This window comes from Tupaia chinensis, unplaced genomic scaffold, assembly GCF_000334495.1.
Source record: "Tupaia chinensis unplaced genomic scaffold, TupChi_1.0 Scaffold000428_1, whole genome shotgun sequence".
Classification (NCBI taxonomy): domain Eukaryota; kingdom Metazoa; phylum Chordata; class Mammalia; order Scandentia; family Tupaiidae; genus Tupaia; species Tupaia belangeri.
The window spans coordinates 597,642-608,435 of NW_006159933.1; positions in this window are offsets into that span (position 1 = coordinate 597,642).

Consider the following 10,794-nt stretch of genomic DNA (forward strand, 5'->3'; position numbering starts at 1 on the left):
ACCCACCCACGCCAAGGCTGGTCCCCGGCATCCAGGGGCCCAGCCTCTGTGTCCGTTAGTGGAACGGCTTTCTCTGGAGCCACACCCTGGGAGGCACTCCCCGTGCCATCATCACGACAGTCGTGTCCTTGGACCCTGTGGCTGCACCGTCCTGTCAGCATCTGCTGGGACTATGGAATTGGCAGTCCCGTCGTCTCTGCCATGCCCTCGAATCCATGCCCTGGGCCGTGTACTGAGTGTTGGGGTGGCCCTGGGGTGTACCAGTGAAGGGAACCAGACCCTGCATGACTGACCATGGTTCAGGTCCTGGCCTGCCAACTTGAAGAACACCCTGAGCTCATGTGTGTCCCAAAATCCAACAGGACGGAGAAAATGCAGGAGGGACAGCAGGTGACCCTGCCCCGGTGCGGGGAGCTTTCTCCTCCGGACTCAGTGTTTCTGAATTGTGAGCACACATGCCCCTTTGCAACTAGAAGGCAAAAAAGAAGTAAAGAAATTGTTATCTGCTTCTTTATTTCCAGTATTACCCTGCAACCTCCGGGTGACCTGGATGGTCTCCCTCACCCACGCACTGCAGTTAGGGAGGCCGACGCCTCGTTGCTGGAGCGGGCTCTGGCCATGCCGTGCTCCTCCTGCCTGGGCCCCTATTGTCTGGGATCACAGGGGACACCCCCTCCTGGCATGCTCCAGTCGGTCTGGGATCTGAGGCCTAGGTTTTCCATGCAGCTCAGTGTCACACAGAGGCACCCTTCCACCAGAGCCAAGAATGTTTTCATGAGTGAATCTCATAAAGATGCAGCTTTAAACTTTCAGCTTTACTTCTAGTAATGCTCAGCATAGATGCGGTAATCCTTCTGAGGCCTCAGGGAGAGCGTCCAGGAAAGACCCCCCCCAGGTGAAGGGCACATATTCTACCCTGATTATGCTTCAAATATGTTACAAGTTTGGAAAAGCGGAAAAACTCCCAAGATAAGGCTAAGCAAGAAAGGCCCCACTGAAACTTCCCATTCCTCCCAGCTCCTGTCTTAGGTACATCATTCCTTACAAGACACCTTTGCCAATAAACCATCGTCCTAACATCCTTGATCACATTCTTGTGTAATAAATGAGAATAAAAAGCAAAACTACATGTCAAAAACGATAGTGTTACCTAAGGGATAAAACAGAAATATCATTTATTGTGATAATTTTTCAATACTGTAGTTGCTTGAAATATTAAATATGCATTATTTGAATGCAAAGTTTTAGATATATATGTATATTTTGCCCTCACTTTTTTCCCTCCTTGAATCTCTTGCTGTGTAAGTATAATGCTCTGACATCAGAAGCAATAATTGAATCCTAAAAATGGAACTGCTCCCCGGCTGCAGCCAGCACCGAGTTCCGTTCGTGCAGTGCACACTGTGAGCGCGGGAAATGTCAGTGCTTAATGAATCCAGCTGTCAGTCTTTACCATTTAATAAGCATTTGCCTATCGAGTGAGCCCTTTCAAACCACTCTTCATCTTTAATTTACTGACAAAGTGTGGCCCTACACAGGCTCCTCAAATCCATTAAGTATGAATGACATTAATGTCTCAAAATCTCCACTCCTTCTTTCTATTTAGCTGAGAAAGAAGAAAAAGAAAAAAGAGAGAGAGAAATGCAATATTGCTCTGATGCCAAGACAGACCTACTGGTGGATAGTCCTCAACTTGTGATGAGGTGACAGCCCCATGGACCCATCATAGTCAAAATACATTTAACGCATGTGACCTGACAGGCGTCGCCGCTTAGCCTGTGCACAGAGCGCTTCTGTTAGCCTGCAGCTGGGCAGCAACCTCCCACACGAGGCCGGCTTCCATACCGTGCTGGGAGTGCTGAAGCAGAAGACCGGGCTGTGTGTGTACTCGAAGGGTGTTTCCACTCAGTGTGTGTCACCTTTGCATCCTCTAACAGTTGAAAAACTCGAGTTGTCATCCTAGGTCTGGAACCACCTGTGTTATACACACATTAGATAATATAGGTACAGATATAATTCTGTGTTTGGAAACACTTTCAATATTTCATTTTTTAAATTTTACTTATTCATCCAGTTTTTTTTAAAAAAAAATTTGACCAGAGATAGACACACACAGAGAGAGGCAGAGCGACAGAGAGAGGGAAAGTGAGAAAGCAAGCCACCGAGTATGGGACTCGAACCATGGTCAGCCCTGTGGGAGTGTCCAGCACCTTAACTACCAAGTCACCTGCTGGTCCCCTCTAATATTTTAATATTTCTTGAAGTTAATATTCTGTTATTTATTTTTAGAGGTTTTCGCTATAGGGTTCTTGCGCTCGCCAGACAGACAGAGAGAGACATAGAGACAGAAAGTGAGAAATCCCCCCCCAGGGGGGATGGCCAGCCGCAATCCCTTCTCCTCCATTCTCCTCTCAGGATCTTGGGCACGCATGCACATGTGCCCGGCGTGAGTTTTAAGCCACCAGGTCCGGGACATGAACGACGGTCGACTACGTGGTAATCCAGCAACATAGCCATTATGCTAACCGCTGGTCCCCCTGAAGTTAATATCCTTTAAAGAATGTTGTATGGGGGAGCATTTTTTAGAATAGGGCCTTTATTGAGAGAATTTTGAATAAACATACTCAGTCTGGTTTCAGAGGGAGAAACTGTCTCAGACGTGAATGACAGTCATTATTTTCCTACACTGGTTATGCAACGACACCTCACAGGGAACACTCACAACGATTGTCGTCATATCCAGGGCCTCCGACTTCCTCTCCCTGAGCCCACTAGCCATGTTCAGCTACTCGCCAAACAACCACTGGCTTACTTTAACTAGCCTCCCCACGCACAGCAAGCTTATCCTACATAACACACTTCAGGTCTCAACCACTCGCCCAGAAATAATGGAATGTTCTGAGGTCTCTTCTTGTTCCATAACTCTAGAGCTAAACTAGGACTAGAATACTGAACCCTCAGTCAGGGGTCAATGCAGAGGATGCCAACTCTCAAGTCTAGGATAAGGCTGTGGTCTTCTGGGAGACTATGATGTGATTCTTAAACACCCGCATACACAAAAAATGTCCTATGTGATGGGAATAGGTATTTTACAGTAGAGAATATCTACGTACTTTTTACATTAGAGTATCTAAGTTGGAATGTATGTTATTCACAAGTCACATTTGTTACTGTGATAGTTTCAGAATGAACACAAACTGGAGAGGAAACAAAAATATATTGTTCTTCTTTATGACGTTTAGGAAAATCTTCTGCTCCAAGAACAACAGCAGGGACCAGCAGTTAGCATAATGGCTATGTCGCTGAACTACCATGTGGCTAACTGCGGTTTGAGTCCCGGACCCAGTGGCTTAAACTCACACCGGGTGCATGTGCATGCGTGCCCAAGATCCCGAGAGGAGAATGGAGGAGAAGGGATTGTGGCATGGCCATCCTCCCTGGGGGGTGATTTCTTGCTTTCTGTCTCTCTGTCTCTCTCTGTCTTTCTGGTGAGCGCATGCGCCCTATAGCAAAAACCTCTCCAAAAAAAAAAAAGAAAGAAGAAAAAGAAAAAGAACAACAACAAAACAAACATCCTGACTCTGCTTTGTTGGAGTTGGACATACCTTACCAGAATAGCAAATCTTGTCAGACAACAGTGACTGAGAAGGAATTGTCAGCTTAAAATACTCAGGCTTGGCAAGCTGAGAGTTAGTGTTCTTGCCGCTGGATTCTCATTTCTGCTAATAGCTGCACATCACAATCCTGTCAATACAAGCATACACACAGACCCTTGGACATCTAACTCTCACTGACTGTGGGTGGGGCTGCTTCCTCTTCGGGCATCACACACAATGACAGATGCACCTCCACAAAGAAAGAGATGCCTTTCCACTGGACGCTGGTGACGGAGTCACAGCAGGCTGTCTCGTCAGGCTGAGGAACACTTGCTGTAGGAGACCCGTCATTCGGTCCACCCAAAACAATGCAGTCAGAAGCTGGAATGTTTTAGAGGCACTTGCAAAATGTGTTTTGGAGCAAAATGATGAGTTCATAAAGGGCATTTAATGATCAAAGTTACATCAAGAATGGTGGTCTCAAAGGCCTGAAAATAAAATTATTTATAATGTTCTTTGTACTTTTTATTGAATTATTCCAGTATAGTATACACAGAAGAGGAGGATATATTCTATTTTTAATAATTTCTTGTACTATGACAATTCTTAGTCACTATTTCTTACCACCATTCACAAGCTATTTTCTGGAAAATTTAGGAGGTTCTTGTATCTACTTCAAGCACTGAGAAAAAGTGTTTTCTGTAGACCTACAAAAGCAGAAATAAATTAATGAGGATTAAGTTTAGGAAGCCTTAAGCAGACAATGTTTTACATCAGGCAGTTTGGGGAAACTACTGAGATAGCTGGTTCTTTCAACACTGATAAAAAAAAAAAATGGAAGAGGGACCAGCAGTTAACGTAATGGCTATGTCGCTGGACTCCCACGTAGTCAACTGCGGTTCGTGTCCTGGACCCGGTGGCTTAAATTCATGCCAGGCACGTGTGCATGCGTGCCCAAGATCCCAAGAGGAGAATGGAGAAGAAGGGATTGCGGCATGGCCATCCCCCCTGGGGGGTGATTTCTTGCTTTCTGTCTCTTTGTCTCTCTCTGTCTGTCTGATGAGCGCATGGGCCCTATTGTGAAAACCTCTCCAAAAAAAATGGAAGAGAATACAAAAATATGGAAAGACATCCTATATTCATGAATTGGAAGGATTAATAGTGTTAAAATGTCCACACTACTCCAAGTGATGTGTAGATTGAATGCAATTCTTACCAAACATTCCAATGGTATTTTTCAGAGAAATAGGAAAAAGAATCATAAAATTCATATGGGACCACAAAACAACCAAGAGTAGCCAAAGCAACCCTGAGCAGAAATAACAAAGCTGTAGGCATTGTATTATAACATTTTCAAAACAAACTACAAAACTATAGAACCAAAACAGCATGGTACTGACAAAAATACAGTTACATAGAAGGATTAAGTTTCAGTGCTCTAAAGCACAGTAGGATGACTATAATCAACAATAATTTATTTCCAAATATCTATTTTTAATGTTCCCAAAATAAAGAAATGATAAAATCTTGAGATGATGCATATGATAATTACCCTCATTTGATTATTACATATTGCATATATGAATTGAAAGGAAGTCAAAGACGTCTACAAGGAAAACTATGAAAACCTTAAAAAGGAAATTGAAAAGGACACTAAAAAGTAGAAGGATATTCCATGTTCTTGGATTGGCAGAATCAGTATAATAAAAATGCCAATCCTACCCAAATTAATCTATATGTTTAATGCTATCCCTATAAAATTACAAGAGACATTCTTCACAGATGTAGTAAAGACAATCATCAAATTTGTCTGGAACCATAAAAGATCCCGTTTAGCTAATGCCGTCTTGTGCAAGAAGAGTGGAGTAGGTGGCATCTCACTTCCTGACCCAAAAATATATTACAAAGCTGTGGTAGTCAAAACAGCATGGTATTGGCACAAAAATAGGCATGAGGACCAATGGAACAGTGTAGAGACTCTAGAAATAAACCCCAAAACATACAGCTAACTTATCTTTGACAAAGTGTACCCATCAATCCAGTGGGAAAAGGGAAACCTCTTTTGCAAATGGTGTTGGAAAACTGGGTATCCACCTACAGAAAGATGAATCTGAACCCCTATCTGTCACCATAAACAAAAAAATCAACTCAGAGTGGATCAAAATCTAAACTTAAGACCGCAAACTATAAAACTACTGGTGGAAAACATAAGGGAAATTCTGGGAGACATTGAGGTAGACAATGACTTCATAAGCAAGATCCCCAAAGCACAGGCAATAATCCCCCAAATAGACAGGTGGGATTACATCAGATTAAAGAGTTTCTGCACAGCAAAGGACACTGTAATTAGTGTGAATCAACAACCCTCAGAATGGGAGAGAATTTTTGTTAACTGTGCCTCAGATAAGGGACTGGTAACCAGAATACACAGGGAACTCAAGCAGCTTACCCAGAACAAAATGATTAGCCCAATTAAAAGATGGACAAATGAACTAAATAAACAATTCTTTAAGGAAGACATACGAACAGCTAAAAAGCATGAAAAAGTGCTCAGCATCCTTCATCGTAAGGGAGATGCAGGTCAAACCCACAATGAGATGCCACCTAACTCCAGTCAGAATGGCGAAGATTAAAAAAAATAAATAAATAAATAATGATAAGTGCTGGAGGGGATGTGGTGAAAGGGGAACTCTCCTACACTCTTGGTGGGAATGTAAACTGGTCCAGCTACTGTGGAGATCAACGTGGAGGTTCCTCAAAGACCTACAAATAGAATGACTGGATGAATCCAGCAGTTCCACTCCTGGGTATCTATCCAAAGGATAGGAGAATGCTTAGTCGGAAAAGCACTCGCACAGCTATTTTCATTGCAGTATTATTCATGATTGCTAAGACATGGAACCAACCCACATGTCCACAAACTGATGAATGGATTGGAAAATCGTGCACATATACTCCATGGAATACTACTCAGCCATAAAAAATAATAAGACCCTGGCATTTGATAGAAAGTGGTCAGATATGGAGGATCTATTGCTGAGTGAAGTAAGTCAGGCTATGAAAGAGAGATATTGTATGTCTCCACTTAACACATCCTGACTGTCCGCACTCTATGGTAGAGTTTGAAAGACTGGAGAACATAAAAGTATTAAAAATTTTAATGGACACTGCAGACAAAGTGGAAAGAGAGTGTGAGAGGGGAAGAGCATAGGAAAGAACTTTTTTGGGGGAAATGAAGAGGTAAGATATTGGTGGGACACAGAAAAGGTTTATTATCTGTTGGCGGGATGTGTCTGGTGGTCTCAACTGGGCTGGACTGAGGAGTATATCATGCTGGGAAAAGTCTCTCCACAATCTAACTGATGTATAATAATTTAGTGTATGAATAATAAATAATAATAATTTAAAAAGAAATATTATACCGTAATCCATAAATGTGTCAATTAAAAATTTTAGCTGTTATGATTGTTATTTTTGTGTCTGAGTTCGACTTGGTTCTAAATATTGATTGTCGGGACCAGCAGTTAGAGTAATGGCTATGTCACTGGATTCCCATGTAGTCGAGCGTGGTTAGAGTCTTGGACTCGGTGGCTTAAACTCATGCCAGGCGCATGTGCGTGTGTGCTCAAGATCCTAAGAGGAGAACAGAGGAGAATGGATTGTGGTGTGGTCATCCCCCCTAGGGGGTGATTTCTCGCTCTCTGTCTCTCTGTCTCTCTCTGTATCTCTGGAGAGCACACACGCCCTATAGCAAAAACCTCTCCAAAAAAATAATATATTGATTGTGTTGATTATTAAAGTAGGGAAATTAAACTTGCTATTAAAGCACTTTGAGGATATTCTTTTATATGTAAATTAGATATAGTACCTAAATAATAGTATTTTAATAAATACTAAATGAGGCAGTTTATGATATAATAATATTATAATGACTATGTGTATGTGTGTGTGTATATGTATATATATATGCTACTATGGACATGCATACATATAAATAAATATATTTAGTGTATATATTTGTGTATAAACACACAGAGAAGCAGAATTTGTCATGCCCTATGGTCCTGCTGAGTGTGTGTGTGTGTGTGCGTGCGCACGTATGCATGCACCTGTGTGTGTGTTTGGATAATGCATGATGTCTGACATGCAGCAGTTGTTGCATAGTAAATTTTAGCCCGTTACCCTGCATACACACATTATTACAAAAAAATGTTCAATGTAAATTGGATTTATGTTTGTATTGTCTGTCAGGCAGCTAAAAAAATATCTGAGTTTTATAAAGAACCAACAGAAACTGAAAAATTCTCCCCAGATGCATATGCACTAAGATATAAGATAGTCACCATGGGAATAGTAATTCGATATTTATATGCTCCATTTTAAGTTATCAAATTTCGATTAAGGCTCTCGGTCGATCAGAATTTCTACTTCAAGAGAGACAAACATTCTTCTTTTATCTTGCTCTTTCCCGCACACAGTTGTATCAGAATTGCCTAGAAGTCTGCCATCCGCAGCTGTCCGACTGGAATTGTTTCCTTCCACAGAATCAGAGGCTGTTGGCAGCATATCTGGCCATCTGTGTGTTTACAATGACGCACGCAGTTTGAGCCAGCACAGGAAGACACCCTCCTATGTGTGGGTCGGCCCCCATGTTCTCAACTTGCCAAACGCTCCGAGTTACTTCAGCGACAGCACACTAACAAGCAGCTGTGTCCCAGGCGGGCCTCTCCTATGTCACGTGGACTGTCGTAGCTATCCTCCTCAGCTTCCTAGAACGCGAAGCTCCCTGTCCTTCGGATGGTTGTGAAGCAGGTGTGGGGTTGCACAGTGACCAACAGTTGGACCAAACCCCCGACAGTATCTTACACTTCCTGGCTGTGGGCAAGCGCCATCAGAGCGGCACAGCTCCCAGCCCAGCACGGGTCATTCACAGACACTGGATTAATTCACCCACGTGGAGACTGCGGAATGAATTTTTTGAAGCTCCTTCTAGGTGAGAAAAAAATGTATAACTGGCATTCTTTTTCATATGTTTGACAAATGAGTTTGGAGCAAGAAATTAATTTTCCATGTGCCTTAAGTATTCTGACATACTTTTATTGAAAGCTAACTTATTTCCAAGAAGGAGCGCATGTCCGGTTTAACGCGTTTATTTCTTATGGGCAGGAGAGTGTTCCATGAAGGCTAAAAGGAGACAACAGTAACTAAAGAAAATATCTCGCCTTCTGCTTACCTACCTCTTCTTTCCAGCTGATACCTTTTAACCTATTGAGAAACAAAATGAAACGAATCATCCCCTCTCCGAGGGGAAAGACTGAATGTGTCCTTGTGGCCATGTGGCCATGGTAACCCGTCAGTCAGGGCCACTTGACTTACAGAGGTAAGCGCATGGTTCTCAGAAAGCCACCGCTACATGTTCATAGTCACAGCAATAAATAAACGCTTCAGATGGTCATGGAAGGAGAGGAGGGTGGCAGGAGCGAGTCGTAGACATCACACGGTTGGGAGCGATCACTTCCCTTTCTCTTCAGGAAACGCATAATACAGCCAAACAGAAAAGGCATTGAGTCCAACAGGAAAGCTTGACTGTAAGACTCACTCGGGGGCCAGCAGGCGGGGAGACGGACAAGGTGCTGCACTCCCACATGGCGGACCGTGGTCTGAGTCACACACCAGCACAGTGAAAGTCACGCTGGGCATGTGTGTGTGCCCAAAATCCCGAGAGGACAATGTGGAGAAGGGATGGTGGCACGGCCACCTCCCTGGGGGGTGAGTTCTCATTTCCTCTCTGTCTCTCTCTGGTAATATGAGCCTTATGGCAAAAACCTAAAACACACCCCCACACACAGAATTCCCTGCGGTCTTCCCAGTGAGACTGCAGAAAGTACAACAAAGCTAAATGCGGTGTGTGCAGGGCCGCCTCTGGTTCTCCATCCCTGAAACGGACGGTGTGCTCTGAGTAAACGCTCCTCTAGGGCCGTGAGCTCCCTGGTGCCTGAGACAGGACAGCGCCCCAGGAGGCCCAATGCCATCCTCTGTGAAGCCTCTCCTGCTTCCTCTCCGCTCCAGCCCCAGCAGCTGGACCTGGTTTACTGCACAGACACCTTCCTCCCCTCCACTGGAGTACCAGCACCCCACAGGAGTTCGGGATCGGGTTGGTTTGTTGAGGTTATTGAAATCCCTTGAGTAACCAGAAGAAATACGACAAGTAATGGTTCTCAATGTTATTTACTGAACGGTTCAATGAAGAGTGAAGAGCTGTTCATTACACTACTACTCTCTCTCAGACTGTCAGTAGCTAAATGTCTGCATTCACTGATACTCTTGGGACCAACTATTTGAAAATCCTAGGCTGGAAACCGGCGGGGCCTCGACGCTGTGCACTGCTCAGGCGCTGCTCCAGGCCAGACCCGCGGGAGGCCCAGGTGTGACCCGGGTCCCACCAGCAGGCGGGCTGTGGCGGCTGCACCTGCTGGCCCGGCAGCCTGGCGTGGGCAGGAGGGCGCTGGGCTTGCAGCTGCCTGGGGACGTGAGGAGTTTGCCCAGAAGAGCCGGGCGGTGTGCACCTGTGCCCCTGGGAGGTGAGGGCCTCCGGGGAGCGCCATGGTGAGACCCACATTAGAGAAGAGAAAGCAGAGGGCCAGGGTTGAGCGGCCACACCGCGGGCTGCAGGGCTGGCTCCAGAGCCTTGGAGCACCTGTGATGGTGACCCAGGGCGACCTCCTGGGAGGCCCGTCTCTCTGACTCGCTTTGCCTTTCTGTCTGTCTCCCTCTCTTACGGAATGAATCCTTTTTAAAAATTGAAATTTAAGAAAACAAACAAGTACAATAAAATAAAGGTAGAAAAGAAAAAACCCAGTGTCTCTCCTGACTCCCAACCACCCTGGTTTGAAGCGCGCGGAGCCCAGTAAGCCTGTAGCGCTTTGTCCCTCCAGGCGGTTCGTGCGGGAATCCTTTCATCATCGTCTTTAGTGGAGCCACCGCGCCTGGGTAGGGGGAGGCCAGGGCGGTGTCCCTGACGGCGGGGCTGGCTGCCCTGAGCTGCCCAGCACCCACTGAAGCAGGCCTGTGTCCAGACAGCCGGTCCAGGCCCTCCTCTCGGTGTTAATTTACTTCATCCAGTTTTCCTTTCAGACAGTGCCTGGCCAGGTCCAGAGCCTCCTGGCCGGCCTGGCACGAGCCCACCACCCCCAGACCT